Source organism: Tenrec ecaudatus, chromosome X (genome assembly GCF_050624435.1).
Source record: "Tenrec ecaudatus isolate mTenEca1 chromosome X, mTenEca1.hap1, whole genome shotgun sequence".
NCBI lineage: Eukaryota > Metazoa > Chordata > Mammalia > Afrosoricida > Tenrecidae > Tenrec > Tenrec ecaudatus.
The window spans coordinates 149,851,380-149,867,118 of NC_134548.1; the positions used below are offsets into that span (position 1 = coordinate 149,851,380).

General features: G+C 44.6%; 1 pseudogene; it reads right to left on the bottom strand.

Annotated features, from left to right (window-relative positions):
- Nucleotides 1–1,179: 1,179 nt before the first annotated feature.
- On the bottom strand, nucleotides 1,180–1,647 carry LOC142434632 (succinate dehydrogenase [ubiquinone] cytochrome b small subunit, mitochondrial pseudogene; annotated as a pseudogene).
- Nucleotides 1,648–15,739: the final 14,092 nt, after the last annotated feature.

Sequence of the window (15,739 nt, forward strand, 5' to 3'; positions counted from 1 at the left end):
TAAGGTGACCTAAGCGAATCCTTCACAGGGGCCCAATGCTCAGAGTCATTAAACCACTGGGGGCAGGGGCAACAGAGGAAGGACTGTGGGGCCTGCCACATTTCCAAAGGGAAGAAGTAACTGGCCCTCTCTGTGTTTGCCCCCAGGATTGGAAAAAGCACTCTCAGTCACTGGCACTGATGGGAGGTGGCCTTTACCTTCACAGGTAAGTCACTGTTTATACAAACGCTTCAGACAGCCTGACATATGTGTGTGTGTGTGTGTGTGTGTGTGTGTGTGTACACAAGTGGGTGGGGGTTGGAGGGGTGGTATCTAAATCAAGCTATCCACATTGCCAGAGTGCATCATTATCTGCTCCACTCAACTGGAGTGTGGTGGGGTTTTTTGTTGTTGTTGTTGTTGTTTTTTTTACAAGACTAGCATATGCTTTAATTAGCGAGCATTTAAGTTTTCGGTTCTCATAGAATACATGTTCCCATAAGACATGCCAAAGAAAGAAAACAGCAGCTTGCTGCCTCACAATTTTATACTTGTTGAGAGATCAGCAAAGAATATTTACAGGTTAACATTCAGTTGGGACTCAATAAGAAGTTAATAAATCTACAAGGCAACCTCTTCTCTCAATGGAACTTCTCTATATTCAAAATTTCCCCAAGTTGTTACTCTTGGGATTGAGAAATTAATTATGTGAGATTACCAAACTTTTCTAACTTTAAACTTACCCTAGGGCATCAGTAAGAGGTTTCAACACAACAGAGAGCAGAGTTTTCAACAATTAAGCACAGTTTTAATTTTCCGTCATATCTTTAAGAGTTAGCAGTCTTGCCCATTTTCCGTCATTGCCTGAACGAACACAGAAGACCTTTAATCATAACGTGCTGATAGTAACCAACTGAATCCTCACTTAGAGACTATCCAATTAAAAGGCAAGGGCTCATATTCCTTTTGTTATACTGTGGGGTTGGGGAGTAGTTAAGAGTTAGTTCCTGTATCATCTCACTAGAAAATGGAACTCAGTCTACTTCATGAATACAATTCTTCTCACACTTTTTCCTAGTCATATGGCAGGTTTAATCTTTGGACATGTCTGTTATTTCCTCCTTATAGACAGGCGAATGGCATAACACAGCAGAGGCAAAGAGGTGTGCAATCAGTTTTTAGGGTGTGAAGTAAAAAGAGTCAGAGTTTCCATAGCATGGCCACAGCTTTGCAGATGCCGACGTCGTGGTCGTTGAAGTAACAAGGGCCAGCAAAGGTCACAGCTGAGTGCCAACAGGCCTGCCTTGGCAGCTTTCTGGGTAGCTTCCCCGTGGACCTAGTCAGTAACAACCTGTCCAATGCCCCAGTGACTATGAAGCGTGAGGGCTGCTGCCAGGGGGTAGTCCATCACCGAGCAGGGATTCAAATAAGCAGCTGGGAGCAGGCCCAGGAGCAAAACACTGACCACCCTCTCACCAGTCCAGTGGATAGATGCAGCCTTGGAGCCTGCGTGGTGACTGGGGGACAGGTGGATGTGCTGCACCCCCCGAGTAGAGCGGTCCTGGAGAAATGCTGAGGCAAGCGCAGGCTGACCACTGGGGCTCGGTGGAACAGAGCTCGGGCTCCCGGGGCACCGCAGAAGACGCTCAGCCTCAAATCCACCGCCATCGCGTTTCCTAGGGCTCAAGGTCACCCAGCACCCCGGAAGCAGTTGTGTCGGAGTGTGGTGTTTTAAAAGACAAACAAACAAAACCGAAAAAGAGTCTGGAAAAGCAGAACAATTGGGACCTCAGCAGCAAGGATTGTGCTTTGAGAGGCAAAAGAACCATGGTTTGTACTCATTTTATGTGCTAGAAGCCATCTTACTTTGACAGAGCGCATTCACAGGGGGAAAAATTGTGTGTGTGTGTGTGTGTGTGTGTGTGTGTCACATCAGAGCAGTGGCCATCCTTAGAGAAACTATGCAGTGATCTGGCTGCTTGCACAGTGTGCTGTTGCCAACACAGCCTTTAATGTCTGAATTCAGTCAACATCTGTCAAAGTGTATCAGGCGCCGTGCTAGGCGTAAGAGACAAAAGCAAGTAAAACACGTCCCTTCCCTCAAGGAACCCAGCCTCTGCCCCAGGTTCCCGTGAAGATTTCTCAAGTCAAACGAGAGGTAAGCTTGTTAGAAGGTTCTCGCAGAGATCTCGCGTCTTTACAGCATGCCTGAGTTGCTGCCAGAAGCTCCTTCCCCACTCCGAAGACATGGAAAACCTTTTAACTATGCAGTAGCGCTCAACAGCAAAGACAAACAAAAACACATACACACTGTAGTGCCAGCAATGAAGAGGGAGCATCTAGCTAGAGTGGTCAGCAGGACTTGTAACAAGATGGACTATAGGGCCACCAAAAATGGACATGCATTCGGAGTGAGGGGGTTTGATGGTAGGTGGCAATGGGACAGGGGTCTGAGCTCTGTAGAAGGCCAGCAGCTGGGAAGGACTGGCACCTATGTTGGGGTAGAGCTGAGGATGGGAAGGATATCACATGACCCAAGGTAGTCAGGGCCCCCAGGTAGAGCCACATTCTAACAACACCCCTCATGTGCTGAATTATGTGCTGGACACTGGACTAAGGGCTTTGCTCACAGGAGCTCACTCTTAGAGAAATTCTATTTTACAGGGGCTGAAATGGAAGAACAGAGAGATTAAAGAGTTTACCTGAGGTCACAGAGCTAGTTAGTGGTAGAGCTAGAATTCAGACCCCCGAACAGCATCCACATCATTGTTGTAAACACTGTTCTAAAGGTAAACTCATAGACAAAACCTGCCTTGGTCCATGAAGAAATACATCACCAGGGGTAATAAATGGAGAGTTTATGCCTTAGAAACTAAAGCTAATGGGGAAACCTGCAGGGCATTTTAAAAATGATTTTCCAAGATATATATTTTTAATCTTTACTTTTTGGGGGACAATAAGGCAAGAAGAAAACATGAAGAAAACAAATGGGGGACTTACAAAAATATAGGCTTAAAAATGAAAACCAAATTTTTTATGAGGTGATATTAGTAGCTACACAATTCAAAGGAGACAGACTCGACAGAATTATGTCACTAAACAAAAACGGTTCGACCAAATGGAGGCAACAATAAGAACTGAGTGGAAGGAATCAGAATTCAGTTTCACTCCGATATAATACCTACGATGTACAGTTTTCATTCAAAAAGTATGAGACAGGCAAATAAATAGGAAAACCAATTCAATTCCAACTGCATCTTTGGAAGCCAGATGGTGAACAAAGCAAACGAGGGCATCAGAATGCCATCAACCTGCTAAGAGAATGGAAAAGCATGATGTTGACTCATCAATAGATGCAGAGAAAGCAGTTGAAAAAAGATTCCACACCCACTCTTACGTTTTTTAATCCAACTCCTATTCTTGATAAATATGCTCAACCAGGATGAACAGCAGGGAACTTCCTCTGAGAGAAACTTACAGCTAACATTATAGTTCAGGGTAGAAGCCCAGTGAGCTCAAGAGGAAGGCAAGGGTGCCTACACTTGCCACAAATATGTATTTTTACTGGAATTTCCACCTAAAATGAGGCAAGGAACATAAATACAAATTTGAAAGAATAAAAAAATCTTAGACACCGACATGGAAGAAAGGAAAAGATGGATTTAAAAAACAATCCAGACAGTGTCAATGAGAGAATCGGTGAATTGGGAGACAGAGCGGAGGAAATCATCCAGAATCCAGAACAAGATTCGAGAGATGGAATGTATGAGAGAGAAAGCTCAACAATGGGGGTGGGGGCGGGGATGAAGAGTTACAAGAGTTCCCTAGGATGTCCAGAAAGAGCGAACTGAGAGACGGGGGAAGAGGCAGTATTTGGAAAAAAAACCATGAATCCCCCAGTATCCTGTCTTATTATCAGACTCAGGAGCCTTTCGGTTGGCAATTCATCATGATGAGAGGAGGCCAGCATCTTAGCCACTGCGATTAGACTAGTACAGAATTTCTTATATGCCTTTTTCAAGCTTTTATTACGACCGTCCACCTCAAATCCCCAAAGCCTTTTCAGCCTGTTTTTCTCTAATCATCCCCTCCAGAAAATTTAATACCAAGTAAATGCTGTATAGCTTTTTATATGCTGTATGTTTAACCAAACAAACCACAAAAAACAAACAAACTCGCTGCCATCAAGTCCGCTCCGGCTTATGGTGATCCTGTAAATAGAACTGGCCCTGTGGGTTTCTGAGACATTCAATCTTTACCGAAGAAGACAGTCCCATCTGTCTCCCATGGAGCAGCTGCTGGCTTTGCACCGCTGACCGTGCAGGTCGCAGCTCAGTGTAGCTCACTCCACAACCTAAACTCCTTCTAGAATTGGCCAGGCGCCTCAGTTATACGACCTCCTTCAAGAGCCTCGTGAGAAGCCTAAGGACGTATTGATTCATGTCATCATTCATGTAGCAGAGATCACATTTCCCACAAAAGCCTTGGTAGCTCAGTGGGTAAGTGCTCAGTTGCTAACCCAAAGGTCAGCGCCTCAAACCCAGCAGCCGCTCCACAGGAAAAAGCTGTGGCTGTCTGCTTCCGTAAAGATTTCAACCCTGGAAATCCTAGGGGACCAGTTCTACCCTGTCCTACAGGGTCGCTGGGAGTTGGAATCGACATGATGAGGATGAATTTTCTGTCTCTCCCATTGGGCTGTGCCCCCAGGCTTCACCACTGGGGTAGGATGTGGTAGATGCCTCAGTGGCTGAACATCAGCGTGAGTACAAGGAGTGGCATTACCTGAGCAGGAGAGAGGTACCTTACAGCCTCCGGAGGGAGTTGGGAACGCTATTTTAAGTCTTCCCCAGCTTATGAGCACAACGACTGTGTAATTTATTTCTGAAAGAGCAAAGCATGTGTGTTTCTTAAAACCACACTGCAGTAGTCCCTTTCACCTTCAAATAGTTCACATTATTTGGAAGCAAAAGGTGGACAGGAAGCTGTTGAGAATGGAGACAAACCTCTTATTGAAAAGATGCAAAAATAACATTTACAATCATTTCCTCTTTTAGAAGAGCCAGGGGAACTCCCAGCTTCAAAGAAATCCTGTAGTAAATCCTTTTGTCAGGAAATATTGTCCCAGATTGAGAGAAGATTCGCTTTTCATGCACCAGTACCAAGAAGCCCAGATTACAAGTTGGTGTGGTCACATTGGTGCTCTAGAGTTGGCCCAGACCAGCTTGTGAGAAACCACTGTCTCCTTTCCAAAACCCTGTTCAATGTGGCCATCGTTAAAAAATGAAGCAATAGGAACTTGCACTAAAATGAATTCTATTCAAAACAAAAAATATATACAGCCCAACAGTTTCTAATTATTTTACTACACACTATGCCCTTGAAGTTAGTTACAGCTTGTGTACCAGAGAGTTTCAAAAAGTTCACTGAAAAATCCCATTATCTCTTAATTCCATTTTCCCACAAATGTTTTGCAGCCCCCTCCCCCCATATCTGTATGGTGTCAGGATGGTATCATGTTTTATTCCTGGAGGTCTCTTCCACACTCCACGTTCAGCCACATACAACGAGTAGCTTGACAACAGGCGTCTTTACACCAGGAACATTGGCAGAAGTTTGCCTGCCCTGTAAGTTGGTGCTTGGTCTAGTTCTTTGTTGATGGTCTTGGCCAGGGGTCAGAAAGCTGCCATCTCCAATCTGTTTTTGTTAACTTCGATAAGTTAAGAATCAATTTTAGATTTTCATGGATTGCTGAAAATGAAAAAGCATATGCAACACACAGAAAGAATATGTGTGGTCACCAGGCCGAAACTCTCTCCTATCTGGCATCCTTACAGACAATGTTTGATGGGCCCTGCAGATGCAAGGACCTGAAAGAAGGTTGTCAGGGCAGATGAAACTGAAAATTGGGTTGTCTCTGTCGGTGTTGTATTGTGAACAGTACAGAGAGACTAAAAAAATAGTCTTCCAGGATTGGAAAATGATTATTTGATTTAACAGAGAAAAGTTACTTGAATCATTGACATGGGCCAGTACAATTTCAACAGAGGGACATCTTTGTTGTTGCTTCGCTTTTATCTTATTGAATAAACCCATGTATCAACCAATATGCATGCCAGAAAAAACACTTGTTCAACAACTGTCACCTTAGCTGGGCTATGGATCCATGATAATGAACTGGCTATGTGGAATTGGCAATAGCAAATCTTATATGGTTTTTTTATTAGTTGTAAATTGTGTTATACCATCGTTTGCACCAGCAACCTTTATGAGAGCGAGCAAGCGAGTGCATGCACGCCACTGAGTCAATTCCAACTCATAACGCCTCTATAGGACAGAACAGAACTGCCACTGGAGGTTTGTGAGACATACATCGCCACACACATTTTTCTAGAGAGCACATTGTTAGGTATTTCCCAGCACACCATTGGTCCTGTTTGAAGGACAGGCAAAGGTCTATCTACGAGGAATCTTACAGTCTTTAAAAAGATGCTCCTGGTCTCTTTTCTGGAGCTTGCTCTGAGCAAACCCGAAAGCAAGCTCACATCTGAGCTGTTGAAAGCATCTGAGCCGAAAGTCCTAACCCCTCTCCATTGGCCATTGTTGGGGGATGAGTTGTCTGGTCCTGCAGTCCTTGAGCTGCTTGGCAAAGTCCTCAGGAAAAGACAACATTTCACTTTGGTGACAAATTTGTTGATTTTACAGATAACATCCAGATTTCGCCCTTGAGAAGGAGCACTCAACAAGGACAGTGGTTTTTTTCTGCTTTTCTCTAAACAGTCATTAGTACAAATTAATAAATCTTTTTCTTGGGGAACATTGGGCTGTCTTTCATCTTAGTCTGCTGAGCTAACAGAAGGGGAAAAACGTGAACGCGTTTCGTTGGATGCAGGATATAAAGAACAATAAACGTTGACATTCTAGGGGCCTGGCATGCACCCCAAAGTCAGGCACAGGGCACAGAACACCATTTGGGACGGTAAGTGTAACATGTATGCATGCGACCTTGTGTTTCCTGGTGGCAGCGGGATTAGAAGACTCAAACTTGAGAGTGCATCAGAAGTGCTCGGAGGGTTTGTTACAACACAGATGACTGGGGCCCACCACCAGTTTCTGATACAAAAGGTCTGAAGTGGGCCCCCAACTTTAAACAAAATCCCGGGCGATGCTGATACAGATGCTGCTGGCCTGGGAGCCACGCTTTGGGAACCACTGGTCTAAGACGAAGATCCTCTGGGTTCTGGTAGCCTCATTTGGCTTATAATCTGCTCTGAGCTGCTTCCCAGAGGTCACTTAGAGAGTTAAATATCAACAAACTGCAAAACGTCTCTCTCTCTCTCTCTCAAAACCCACGCCTCCAAACTGACAGGTATGTTGGTTTATCTGGGCCAGAGGCATTCCAGTTTGGGGGATAGTCAAACCCATTCCCATCAGAAAGCTCTGGTAGGGCCCAAGTAAGTCTTTCAACTCTTGTAAAGGCAGCAGACCAGTGAACTTGGGCCTCTGGTCTGGGCTGTCTAGAAAATCACCTGGAGGCCCGGGGAAGGCCAGCTGCAGTGCAGGGTGATGTGCATGTTAGGAAGTTGTGACGGGCACGATTGACTTCAGGACTTAGCTGAGGGAGCGAGGGAAAGAGGAGTTGGAGAGTGAGGCTGGAAACAAGGGCCCCAGCACTAGTCCAACATAATGGAAGTGATGGTGGAACCTCCTTTCGCTATGAGCCAAAGCAGGACTGTGGAGAGGGGGAGTGGTAAGAGGGCTGGAGAGTGTAGCTGCCAGCATTTTCTGTCATTTTGATTCCTCAAGGCTTTCCCTACAGGGAGCCGCAGAGTTCTCCCTCTTGGATAGGGAGGAGAGAGTCAGGCATGGGACGGGTCTTATTTGCAACTTTCACGAATGATCCAGATGAAGGTGGTGGGGGTGCATCCTAGAAGTGAGACATCTCGTAGAGGGGCCTTGGACCCAGGAGAGACTGAAGACAAGATTGCTGAGCCTGAGTGAAGGGCAGAGAAGGAATAGGCAAGAATATTTTCTAATGAGAAAAAAAATGAAACCAAGTTCCATTGCTTTCTGCAAACAACCCAAGAATGGAACTTCATTAGACCTAAGAACATTTGTCCTTCACAGCATAAAAGCTGTCACTTAACTGTACAGTGGCAGCCTTAGGAGTAATACCATTGGAAGAGGTGCTCAGCTCAGGGGAAAGGGGGCAAGGTTTTTCCTAAAGTAATTCAGGGTGGGGTGCTTAGAAAGAAGGGCGGGGTCAGCCTTGACATGGAACTTTCCAGAAGAAAGGAAGTTGGCTTTCGAAATAAGGCTAATTTTCCCACATAACTTGCTTTTGGGTTGGGTTGTTGGGCCACTGTTTCCCAGGTTTGCGGCACGTTTTCTGAAAAGTGGACAGATCTGGAGGCCTATGGAGACACGGAGACTACTGTGGACCCTCTACGTCAGATTATTCTTTTCTGTCGTTGAAAAAATGCTGTGGAATAAAATAAAAGTTTACATTAGTGGGGGTTTAATAAAATAGCCAATTTATTTCCAGACAATTCAGGGGGGGGGGGTAAGTTTCTTTTTATTTTCTTTTGTATCCATTTTTATTTGTTGATTTTGAATTAAAATATCATTTTATTGGGGGATTTTACAGCTCTTATAAGAATCCATACATCAATTGTATCAAGCATACTTGTACCTATGTTGCCATCATTGTTTCCTAACCTTTTACTTTCTATTTGAGCCCTTGGTATATCAGCTCCTCTTTAAAGTCACTTTTTCAACAAAGGGCACTGGAGCAGCTGGATACTTACTGCCATCAGGACAATCCCAATTGTTAGAGACCCTCTGTAGGGATTCAGAGTCTTTGTAAATCTTTATGGGAGCAGACAACCTCCTCTTTTTCCTGAGATGTGACTGATAGGTGTGAACAGCTGACCTGGGTATTAGCAGTCACATACTAAGGAAGCACCTGGATAGCCACATGCAAAAGAATGCATTGGACCTCAACCTCACTCCATATATAAAATAATTAGTTCAAATGAATTACAGACCTAAATGTAAGAAACAAAACCATAAAACTCTTAGAAGGAAACAGGTGTAATTCCTCATAAACTTAGGTTAGGCAATGATTTTTTTATATACGACAACAAAAGCATAAACAACCAAAGAAAACATAAATGAGACTCATTAACCTTACGAACTTTTGTACTTCACAGCACATCATCAAGAAAGTGGAAAGACCACCCACAGCATGGGAGAAAAATTTTGCAAATCATACTGTTGGTGAGGGACTTGTAGCTAAAATACATACAGAAAAATTACAACTTGATAATAAGATTAATAGCCCAATTAAAAATGGGGAGAGGATCTGAATAGATAGTCCTCCAAAGAAAATACACACATGGCCAAAAAGTACATGAAAAAATGGTCAACATCATTAATGCAGCACATGCAAATGAAACCCGCCATGAGATATCACTTCCCATCCCTCAGGGTAGGTAATAATAAGTGTTAATGAGAATGTGGAGAGATCGGAATCCTCATACATTGATGATGGGAATGTAATATGGTTCAGCTGCTTTTGAAAAGAGTCTGGCAATTCCTCAAACCATTAAAGAGAACTTCCCTATGCTGTTCATTGCAGCATTGTTCCTCATAGCTGAGTATCAGAAACAATCCCAAATGGATGAAGAAGGAAAATGTGGCATAGCCAGCAAGTAGAATATTATTCAGAGGAGTGAAGTACAGTATGCCCCAACTTATAGCTTATTCAAGTTATGATAAACAGCACTTACAACTGTCTGGGTTTGTGTGTATTTTCTTTGGTACATATCATTATTAGTAATATGTACTGCATACAATGTTATCATTCTATGCTGTTCGCTTGCAGATGTTTATATGTAGTTTCCAACCCCCAAAGTCAAAGATCTATAGAGCGTGATAAGGAGAAGCAATCACAATGAAAACGCAAAGTGCTTTGACTTACATCAGAACCATCTTACAATGGCGCGATTGGAATAGAAACCCATTGTACACTGGTGACTACCTCTTTGGACACATTCTACAATATGAATGAATATTATGCTAAATACAAGAAGCCAGTCACGGCATTCCATGATGCTCACCTTGTGGACACTGTCACAGAAGACAAAGCGGGTGCTCAAGCAAATGTGGTGAGGAAAGCTGATGGTGTGTGGCTATCAAAAGATATAGCATCTAGGGGTCTTAAAGACTTGAAGGTAAACAAGCGGCCATCTAGCTGAGAAGCAACAAAGCCCACATGGAAGAAGCACACCAGCCTGTGTGATCACGAGGTGTTGATGGGATCAGGTATCAGGCATCAAAGAACAAAAAGTCATATCATCGTGAATGAGGGGGAGTGCAGAGTGGAGACCCAAAGCCCATCGGTAGGCAACTGGACATCCCCTTACAGAAGGGTTTTGGGGAGGAGATGAGCCAGTCAGGGTGCAGTATAGCAATGATGTAACATACAACTTTCCTCTAGTTTTTTAATGCTTCCCCCACCCCACCCCCTATTATCATGATCCCAATTTTACCTTACAAATCCAGCTAGTCCAGAGGATGTATACTGGTACCAATAAGAACGGGAAACACAGGGAATCCAGGACAGGGAAACCCCTCAGGACTGATAACGATTTAGTGATACCAAGAGGGTAAAGGGAAAGTAGAGTAGAAAGAGGAAACTGATCACAAGGATCTACATATAACCCCCTTCCTGGGGGACCAACAACAGAAAAGTGAGTGAAGGGAGATGTCGGACAGTGTAAGACATAACAAAATAATAATAATTTATAAATTATCAAGGGTTCATGAGGGAGGGTGTGGGGAGGGAGGGGGAAAATGAGGAGCTGATACTAAGGGATCAAGTAGAAAGCAAATGTTTTGAGAATGATGACGGCAACAAATGTACAAATGTGCCTGACACAATGGATGGATGGATTGTGATAAGAGTTGTACACGCCCCCAATATAATGATGTTAAATAGAAAAAAAAGAAGCCAGTCACAAGGGCCACTATTACCATATCTATTGTATCTCAATATGACAACATTGTATTACGTTATGACAGCATATATGATTACTATGTTCAGAAATGTACACAATAGAAACAGAAAGGTGAGTGGTAGGCGGGGGGTGGGGGGCAGAACACGAGGTGCCTACTTAAGGAATACAAGATTTCTCGTTGGCATGACCATCACGTTTCAGAAGGAGCACGATGTGTGGGTTAGCAGCTGAGTGCTGTGACCACTGTACCACCAGGGCCTCTTTCAGAGAGAATGACTGCATACCTCTGTGAATACACTAAGAGATATTAATTATATCTCACTAAAGGAGCCCTGGTGGCGTAGTGGTTACACATTGGTAATATAACCCACAAGGTTGGCAGTTTGAAACCACCAACTGCTCTGCAGGAGAAAGACAGGGCTTTCTACTCCTGTAAACAGTTACTGTCTCAGAAACCCACAGGGTCCTCACGAGTCGGCATCTCCTGGATGCCAGTGAAAGAAGGCTGCTCCAGTAAATACTGTGGATCCCCAGCCACCTGGCACTCATACCCCTGATTCCTCTGGAGCTGCCATGGATGGGTGGTCAGTTTTATTCAGTTCTAGATTCCGGGGCCTACAGAAACAGCCAGAAGCTAAGAATTAAGGTTGGAGCTGCTTTTGACTTCTACTCCCAAGGAATCTTTTTCCTACAAGATGTCAGCACAGTGCCGCCTTCCTTTTGAAGCATTCACTGTTAGAAAGCCAGTTTGGAAATGTGTCACTTGAATATTTTCACCCCGAAAAATAGTGCCTACTTCAGAGGCTGTGCTATGCTAGGGATGGTTTTTTTTTTCTTCTAGAAGCTCCACACCTGGCTAGTCAAAGAAAAACTGCAAGATCACTTACACATCACCATGTCCACAGCCATCTAGATAAAGCTGTAGTGAAGAACACACACGCTAAAATGGAGAAAACCAAAGAAACAGACAAACCTAGTGTTGCTGATGAAGTGCTATCGCAAGTAGAACTCTCATGCATTGGTAATGGTACAGCAACATCATAAAACCATGTTTTTAATAGTCTGCCAATACCTATGAAAGCGAAATAGATATACATCCTTTCTATGACCCAGCAATTCCACCCCCAAGTCTATGTTCCATAGAAATGCACACATATTCATATTCATGAAAAGTTAAGTATAGGGATAGTCAGATTACTACTATTCATAATAGCATCAGTGTTAGGCTGGGTTCTTTAGAGAAGCAGAGTCAGTGATACATAAAAAGAAAGACATTTGTATCAAGGAAATGGCTTGCACAGTTGTAGAATCGAGTAAATCCAGTCCAGTTGTGCTTCGAGCCCGTGGGTCAAATGTTAAGCTGGAGGCTTTTACTGCCTCGCATAGCTGCTGGAGCTGGTGAACCAGGAAGCAGGAAGAGCACAGGCTGATTGATGGAAGCAAAGGCAAATGACTGCAAGGTCAGCAGGCAATATGGCAGATTGCTGATAATGCCCAGGCTCGGCAGGCAATATAGCATGCTGTTGGATCAAGTCCAGAGAACTGGAGGCCAAGGGGACAGATGCAGGATCCAGTCCCAGCAAGAAGAAGGGGGACTCCTTCCCACAGTGACTGCTTAAACAGAAGTAAGCCACATCTCCGAGGAAGCTTCCTCTGAAGTTTACCAAGTCTGTGACCCGCTTAATGGGGGAAACACTCCACCCGAATCTTCCCACAATGGCTTGGTTACTCACAGAAGACCCCGTCATGCCGTTGATTATGTTGTGTTAGATCAATTTCTAGGAGAATCCTAGCCCAGCCACCTTGATGCAAAACCTAACTATCATAGCCCTAAACTGGGAACAATTCAAAATTCCCTGGGTGGGTGCAACAGAAGGGGGGGTAAGACATCAGGAGATGTGAAAGAGGCAACAGAGTCCTGGTACACACACAATCTTACAAGAGTAGTGCTCTCTGACTGGATGCTTGGATAGTCACACAGGCGGAACAGATGTGGAAGGGAGAGTAGGAGAATGCCCATGAATTTACAGAGCTTGGAAAGAAGATATTTGTATGTGTGTTTATTTCAGCTGCAAATATACCCATGAATGTAGTATCGCATACAGGGAGCAAACTTATGAAAACGTCTTAGACATAACTAAATTCCTTGCGAGTCAACTGGAGATACCATAGTTCACATAGACAATGTTCTACATTCTACTTAGGTGAGTAAATAATTGGGAGTTTTAAAATGCTCTTGGGCAGCCATATACGGTGCAGTGATTGTTGGACTTGACCTTCCTAACCTTTCGGTAAGCAGTCAAGGGCATTAAAGGAGGGGTCTCGAATATATATAAAGGCCTTAAAATAATGACTCCCAAGTCCAGGGACCAACATGAACTAATGTTATTTGGTGGTGTAAGAAGTGGAGAAGACACAGCGTTTTGGGAGAACATAAAGAGCAGGTCAAACAGACCGAAGGAATCATGGAAGGCTTTCCAAAGGAGGTGTCACTGGAGCTGGGTCTTGAAGGGCAGATAGGAGGCAGGACAGAGCAGTGTGCAAAGAGTGTTGTTGGCAGAGAGAGGAGCACGAGAATGGCAGAGAGGCTACTTTGAAAATTAGCACAGGCAGGACACTTAGGCTAACTGGAAGTGCAGAGTTGTGAAAGTTGAGGCTGAAGAGGTTGGTGGGCTTGGAGACTGGAGCTTTGGAGGCCTGGCCTTGTCTTCTGAAGTCTCCTTCCCCTCTCTCTGAGGCAGGCCAGCCTGCTCTTGGCCATGGGGCTTGCCCTGGATCCTGAAAGAAGCTTGGCTGGGGTTCACAGGAGGCTGCTACAATCTCCAGGAAATGCCGAGGTGGTGAGGATGGCCCTACACACGGCTAATGTAACTGTCACCCCAGTCCTCCACACACACCCCCACTCCACCCCCCCACCTCCCCCCCACAGCCGTAAGAAACACATTTTTGTCTCAGTCTCTGGAAAACATGTGTTCAAGCTAAGTTTGGCTGGGTGGCAAATGAAACTTTTATGGACAACAGAAAGACACTGGTGGTCCAGCTCTTCCTACCTGGAACTGCCTCCCCCTACCCGGGGGACTCCTATTTGCTTCTGAAAAAAAAACATCTCTGAAGAGTCCACCTCCCCTGGGTGGTCCCATCCACCTTTTGGACTGTCCTTGATGCATCCGTCTCCCTCTGACCTTGGAGCAGAGATCCGGCAGGCAAAGGGGCCCAGCTGCCTCATGCCTGAGGAATGCCTCCCAAGCCCCCTCCCACCTCCAGCCGCCTGGCTTCCAGAACGCAACAGCTCACTTCTTGTGGGTCAATGTTTGCAGAAAATGTTTGCAGACTTCATAGTATGCCACTTCCAGGAATAATTAGCAGTCAGGCAGTCAGTCTTTCACTCAGGCCTGATGAACGAAAACCTCAAGAATGTGGAGCTCTGTTTAGGGGAGAAGCCTAAGGGATGTTTGCCTAGCTGGATGCGTTCACTAACCCCTAAAGCCTAGCACAGAACTATCCACTGAACACACTACCCAAGGAACCTGCTCTGGTCTCCATAGAAAAGGGAATCAGTGGCTGGTCTTTCTATTGTCCCATGGAACACCAAGCGACCGGGTAGCCTCCATGCAAACACGACCAGGAGACACCCTAGATGATTTTGCAATTCATGCAACAACCTAGGAGTCCCTGGGTGGTGCAAGAGGTTAACATGCTTGGCTGCTAACTGAAGGGTTCGGGGACTAGATCGACACAAAGGCACTTTGGAAGAAAGGTCTGGTAATCTACTTCTAAATTAGCTGATACCAAGGGCTCAAATAGAAAGTAGGTGTTTAGAAAACAACGATGGCAACACATGTACAAAATATGCTTGATACAATGGATGTATGGAATGTCATAAGAGCTGTAATAGGCCCCAATAAAATGGTTTATAAAAAATCAGCCATTGATGACCCCATGGAGCATAGTCACACACACACACAGAGAGAGAGAGAGAGAAAGAGAGAGAGAGAGAGAGAGAGAGAGAGAGAGAGAGAGAGAGAGAGAGAGAGAGAGAGAGAGAGAGTCACTATGAGTCTGGAATGACTGGAGGGCAACTGGTTTGGTATCTAAAGTTACTGGTCATGATTTTTACCCCAACAGTATCCAGTATCCTATTGGTTTGCATGTATGCTGTCTGAAAAGCTCCTCTCTCCCATTGTTACCTAACAGAAGCACCAGTGGAGAGTATACTGACCCACCAGGTATCTTCCATGTGGTAGGTAGCTGAGGGTCTTCCCGACAAGGCTGGGCCCTAGGCTATGCTTGGGAGTGTTTGGGTCCTGCTGCTTAATGTTATATTGAACCAAAGTATAATATGATTGTCTCGTTTCCTTTTCTTGTTTAAAAGGGAAAAATATTAACCACATGCAGTGAAATTCCTATGACACATTTGTTTTTGTCAGGCCTCCAACTTTTGCCTGGGGACCGGTTTCTTCCTATGATTGACCAGGGCTATAAGTTTCATATCCCCCCCCCCAAAAGTTTCATATCCAGACCCAGGAGTGAGTTTGCAAAAGGTTTTCTATGCTGTGGAATCACAAACTAGCTCCGTAGACTGGAATGACAGGGCGTTTCCACAAATTAAAATTTAACAGGAATAAATGAAAAGTCCTGAAAATTGGTGTCCCCCAAATCCATGCACAAATACAGGCTAGGAGAAACCTGGCTCAACAGTAGAACATGCAAAACCAGAAAACGGGGTGGTGAAGGGGAGGAGG